Raw genomic sequence first — 6,622 nt, 5'->3', positions numbered from 1 at the left:
GTTTTAAAAATATTATGGAGATTTGAGACTTAGATTTTTTGTACTAAACTGAGGGATTTTGTTGTTTGCTGACTTTTACCAGACATCCTGCTAATTAGGGTAGAATAACCAGAGCTGCTTCCAAACATTATATCATGTACATCAAATCAAGTTTCCTACTAACACTATAGGCCACATAGGTAGCAATAATAAAATGAATATGTTTCTGTGTGTTGTTGTATAACAGTATCACATCTTTTACAGAGTATTTGGTTTGCTATCACTTATGTCTAAATATGGGATGATCATTTTTTCCAACGTGTTGTAATGAACCTCAAGAGAATAGCTTTTATCGAATAACAGCATTTATGACACTTGGCCTTCTGCCTTTTTTATTTCATTCTCTCTGCTTATCAGTCTCGCTGGAATAAATCTCAGGGACTTACACAAAACAAGCAAGCAGATAATTTCCATATTTAGTTTTAATGCACTATTTCTTAGCTGGTAATGATGTAAGAACCTTTGTAAGATATCATGGACTACATCTGCACACTAATTACTCTCTTTTCTAAAATAAAGTGTTTTGATAAGCAAATTACAAATTTTGGCTTGACAAATTTATCTCTTATTACAAAATATTTAAATTGAAGTAAAAATAAAAACTCAAAGCCACATTTTAATCTCTTAGATTTAGAAATCAGAGTACAGTGGTATCTTAAAAATATTTGTTTAAATGAATCATACCATCAATTACTTTTGTATTCTAAATAGCCGTTTGAAACTTTTCAGTTTAGTTATTATCATTTGCTTCGTCATAGAATACATATCTTACTGTTGAAATGATCATATAGTATAATTTTGAGAAATATTTTCTGTTTTTATCTTTATCTGCAGGTATGATATTTAGCTACATTATTCCTGATGCTATATAAGCTTATAACCTACTCTGTACAACAACCTTGCAGGATGAGCACCAACTTCATTTTATAGATAAGGAGATTGAAGCACAGAAAGTTTAGGCTATGTAAACTTTCCCGTGGTTTATACAAGGTGCAAATGTTAAAACAAGAATTTAACTCCAGATTTGTTTTGCCTGAAACCATGTTCTCTTCACTATACTATTGCCTCAAATATTTAGTCAAGAGGACATGAAACCTGGAAGTATTTAAAAGTCCAACATCACGTCATTTAGTCTTGGAAGCATGAAGCTGCTTGATATAGGTGTGAGATGGTAAGGGTGAAGTTCGGGCTGAAAGAGAAGAAATGGGGCTGACCTCCTAGAATCCCTGCAGCATTTTGATTTTACATTTTTTTTTTTTGTTGTTGAGACAGTCTTGCTTGAGGTCACCCAGGCTGGAGTGCAGTGGCATGATCTCGGCTCACTCCAACATCTGCCTCCCAGGTTCAAGCAATTCTCCTGCCTCAGCTGCCCGAGTAGCTGAAACTACAGGTGTGTGCTGCCATGCCCAGCTAATTTTTGTATTTTTAGTAGAGGTGGGGTTTCACTATGTTTGCCAGGTTGGTCTTGAACTCCTGACCTCAAGTGATCCATCTGCCTCAGCCTTCCAAAATGCTGGGATTATACAAGCTGATTTTACAATTTAAAATCTGCCTCTGTTCAAGCTCTTCTCATGTATCCAACTCATCTCAGACCAATGCACAGGGTTTAGTTTGTCATAAAATGGATTTGAAATTCAAATCAAGCATCTAAGAATCAACTGCTCAGATTTTTTCAAAACCAAGCAAACATAGTATCTCAGACACCATGGCAACTAAAAAATTTTTTTTGAAATACCTAAAGTATTATAGTGATAATATTAATGATACTTAGTGAATGTTTCCTTCGTGACGCTGTTCTTCTACATATATAACTAATCCTCATAACAATTATGTGAGATCAATGCTATTATTCTTTCCATTTTGCAGATGAAGAAACTGAAGTATAGAGAGGTTAAGTGACTTGCCTAAGGGCACAGTAAATAACAGTTGAGCCAGAATTTGAACTCTGGCAATCTGGTATTAGAGTCATAACTATTAGTAGCAGTAGTATTAAGATAAATGGGATGATAACTGATTTCTCTTTCAGGGTGATTATTACAAGAAGTGTGAAGAAAAAAATTGGATGGAATGGAAGCTAAGAACTTGAAGAAGAAAGCTAATCTGCAATATTTTGGGTTGGTGCAAAAGCAATTGCGGTTTTTGCCATTAAAAGCAATAGCAAAAACAATTGCAAAAACCCGCAATTACTTTTGCACCAATGTAATATTATTTAGAACTTTAGTTTATTTAATGATGTAAATATGAACAAAACAAATGGATAATTTGCTTTTCATTTTTCTTTTCTTTTCTTTTTTTTTTTTTTTTTGAGTCTTGCTCTGTTGCCCAGGCTGGAGTGCAGTGGCGCAATCTCAGCTCACTGCAACCTCTGCCTCCCAGGTTCAAGCGATTCTTCCTGCCTCAGCCTCCCCAGTAGCTGGGATTACAGGCACCTGCCATCAAGCCTGGCTATTTTTTGTATTTTTAGTAGAGACCAGGTTTCGCCATGTTGGCCAAGCTGGTTTCAAACTCCTGACCTCAGGTGATCTACCTGCCTTGGCCTCCCAAAGTGCTGGGGTTACAGGCGTGAGCCACTGTGCCCGGCCTGCTTTTCATTTTTCAAAAAAGAATTAGGTTTTTATTTCAGTTATACAGTATTTATTATTTCTTCCAAATGGAATAATAGGAACGTGTGTTGTTTGTGAATCTTTCAAATGATTCCTCTTTATTGGTCTCTCATGGTTCTTTATAGTTTACAATAAGTGGGACTATTTAAGAATTTTAAAAAGTTTAAGCTATGTAACCTTTTTTTAAAAAATAGCTAATGAACAGAAAATTTTCACCTTTTGCTCAAAATTATCAGTGCCTCAGTGATATTTTTGTTGTACAACTTCCTTTGTACAAAAAAAAATATGCCTTGGTAAAATAGTTATAATTTTGAATTAGAAAAATTATTTTTACCAATAACATTGCACATTTTAAAAGAATTAATCAGAAGCTTGTTAAATTCATGTGGAATCATCTAGTTCCTTATTTGGCCAATAACGATGGTTAGAACCTCGGAAAGAGATTGCTAAAATGAAAAGTTTTAATGGTGTTTTTAATGTTTTATTGAACAGAAGATCAATTGAAATACTTATGTGGAACATATGGTAGGGCTAATTATTGGGTATTTAAGCTTAGAGATCAAGCCTTTTTGCAACAGTTTTTGTTCTAAAGTTGAATATTTTATGCGCTTTATAATTTTTGTTTGTTTGTTTGTTTGAGACAGAGTCTCCCCTTCCCGGGCTCAAGCGATTCTCCAGCCTCAGCCTCCCGTGTAGCTGGGATTACAGGCGTGCACCACCATGCCCATAGAGACGGGATTTCGCCATATTGGCCAGGCTAGTCTCAAATTCCTGACCTCAGGGGATCCGTCCGCTGGCCTCCGGGAGTGCTTGGGCTTACAGGTGTGAGCCTTCGCGCCCGGCCATTTATGCGCTTTATAATTATTGTTAATCTCAAAATGTAAATCTGCATTTCTTTTTCTTAAAAAGAGGAGCAATTTCAACAAAAAGGGAAATAAATAGGACATGTAAAAAAAGAAATAGTAAGAATTTATTTTTTATTTATGTGGCTTATTTTACAGATTCAATGAAATATATATGTCAAATTGAGAAAAATTTCCGCCCATATTTTAAAAATGTTTATGTTTTATGAATGGTCTTTTATTTTGTGGTTTCAGCTTTCAAATAAGGCTGTAAACGAGAGCAAATGCTTCTGCGTTAGTAAATATCTTTAATAGTTTATTTTTACACTTTTTTTTTTTCAGTAGCACTGCCCTACGCCTCCCATTCCAACACTGTCCCAAGGAGTAAGTTGTAGGTTTACATTGTTGGCCAAGGCAAAATTGTAACTCTTGCTTTTGACTGCCCTAGCCTCCTGTGTCTCTCTGTCTCTATTTTGTATACTGACTGCTTCTCTAGTCTTTTTTTTAGTGACTACATATCCTTCTGCTTTCTCTTGTACTTATTCAAATTTGCCTGAATATCTTACTAGTAGTTCTTAACGGTGGCTGCTCATTATAATCACCTGTCATGCTACAGAACAAAACAAACAAAAACAAAACAAAACAAAAAACCAGATGCCCAGGCTAAAGTAAGAGTCCTTGGGGCTGAAGCTAGGACATTGATGTTTTTAAGAAATGCCCCAGATAATTATAATAATTAGCCAGGGTTGAGGACCACGGAGCTAAAAGGATGAAATGCGAATGCTTGCTTCAGGAATCAGCAGACAGGGTAGGAAGAAGGTATTTTGGGCCTGAAGCCTTTCTGATATCCTAGGCTCTCATTATATAGATAGTGTCTCCTTAGCTTGTGGTTAGCCATGGTGTTGCCGGTAACCCAGTGAGGGGTGGCTGTGCAGCAGTTTGTAACTATAGTCTATGGAATTTGCTTCATTTGTGTTTATCATCCCCAAGAAGCTGGCATTAAGAAAACAAGAGGTCAGATTTATCTGTTCCCACCTCCAACAGCGTACACTGTCAGTTCTCCTAATATTTGGTATTTGGGATAAGACAAATTATTCTGACTTAGTCTATTCCTACTTTGTGTTTGCAAAAATTTCGATACATTACATAATGGGAATTGATGCTAGTCTTGGCAGCTTATCCATTATTCAAATACCTTTGTTGAAAAAAATAAAAACAACCCCCATTTTTTGGATAAGTCAATAAATAATAGCCAGAGCTTGATTAAATCTGGTCACAAGCTCTGGCATTTAGATTAGGTGTTATCTGAAACTTGCATGGATTAATCAATTATTTTCTTTTAAAGATCTTACACTGAGATGCACCATAGTGGATCAAATACTTTTAATTAACTCAAATGAAAGCAATATCCAGCACTACCTATGGTTTCAGAAATTGTTTTGCTGTTTGGTTGAACTAAGATTTTTCAGACTACTTGACAGAATCTGTTCAAACTGGCTCAAAAAATTAAGCTTATTTGAGGAGTCTTTAAAGCCTAAATTACTTTGGATTAAGTAGCATTTCTGTAGAAAAATTTTAAAGAAAGTTAATATGGCACTGGGAGTCACTTTTGAGTTCTGTAAGTCATTTAATTTTGTTGAGCCACTATTTCTCCACCAATGATTTGGGTATACTGATGCTTGTCCTGCACATATTAATATTTTAGAAGGATTTGGAGAAGGAAGATCTTCCTATAAATAAAATATTGTTGAGCCTTCAGTAAAGCTTGGTTGACATCTTTTAATAAAATGATATCTTCTTATAAAGATAGTAAAGTAGAGCAATAAAAATTGCAAATATTATTGAGAAACCAATAGTCACAAGTGGCATAATGTGATATTTCCCTACAGCGCTTTGTGTTACCTTTCCTGTATCATGTAGACCATTTTAACATATTTGTTTTTTTAGAGACTGGGTCTCTGTGTTTCCCAGGCTGGTCTCTAACTCCTAGTCTCAAGCAATCCTCCCTCCTTCCAAGTAGCTGGGACTACACTGTGTGCAGCTTGAGACTTTTAATGAATTGCTTATGTCTATTTCTTCTACTAGTGAGCAGACTTTCTTTCTAGACTTTCATCTTACGAGGCTCATCTTGAAAGCAGTGTCTCTATTTGTCTTCGTATAGAGTCTGGTGTAGACCTTGGTACATAATAGATTGAATAAATATTTTCTCAGTGAATGTCCTTTTTGTATTTTGGATAAAAATATTAGCCATTTACAAAAACTATTATATCACTTTTTTCTTTTTTGGGGAGGTATACTGTTAGAAAACATAATTATGCTATGTTGTAGGTATGTATACATAAATTTATGAAGAGATTTGGTGCTTTTGAAAACGCACATTGGATTGGGAAGTGCATAACATTAAGTCAAAGTGACCTGGTGGAGGATGGAGGTTGCTATTTTATAGTAGTAGGTAAGGTGTCAAGGAAAGATCATGGACTTTGGAGCTATGCTGACCTGGATTTGAATTAGCAACTTTGAAGCTGTGTGATCCTGAGCAAATTTCTTAATGTCTTAGTTTCAATTTCTTTATCTGTGAAATAGGGATAATACTATTTACTTCATAGATAGTTGTAATGATTAAGTAGAGACCTTGGTAAAGCATCTGATACAATGTCTGGACATATTGGAGACTATGATAGCTGTTATTATTAAATTAAATTATTAAATTAGGAAAATGATTATTTTTAGGTAGAAAATGATTTAAAGGGCACTTCTATTTTCCAAAGACAGTCTTTTCAATTGGATAGCAATCTTTGTCTTTTGTCTTCTTCTTTTACTTTAGTTTGCTGGAAGTTAACTTCCAAATGTTTCCAAATTAAATGTTATAAGATTGTATAGAGTATATTTTGCTCTTTGCTGATAAGGGATCTTGTACTATCAGAGGATTACAAGGTGAAACTAAGCTGGTGGTTTTCATTCTAGCCCCTGTTAGTCCCTGTCACCAAACTACCACACAATTTGGAGCATTTGCCAGAGTTGGCTCAAGAGAGGCCAATCGAGACACTAATAGATGCATTTTCTCCATGAATACACCCTTGGATCACACATAGAATTCCTATTAACAGCAATGAGAGTTAAGCTTGTAAATCCCTTATG

The sequence above is a fragment of the Hylobates moloch genome, unplaced genomic scaffold (genome assembly GCF_009828535.3).
Source record: "Hylobates moloch isolate HMO894 unplaced genomic scaffold, HMol_V3 SCAFFOLD_1, whole genome shotgun sequence".
Lineage (NCBI taxonomy): Eukaryota > Metazoa > Chordata > Mammalia > Primates > Hylobatidae > Hylobates > Hylobates moloch.
Note: the sequence above shows the minus strand (reverse complement) of the source record.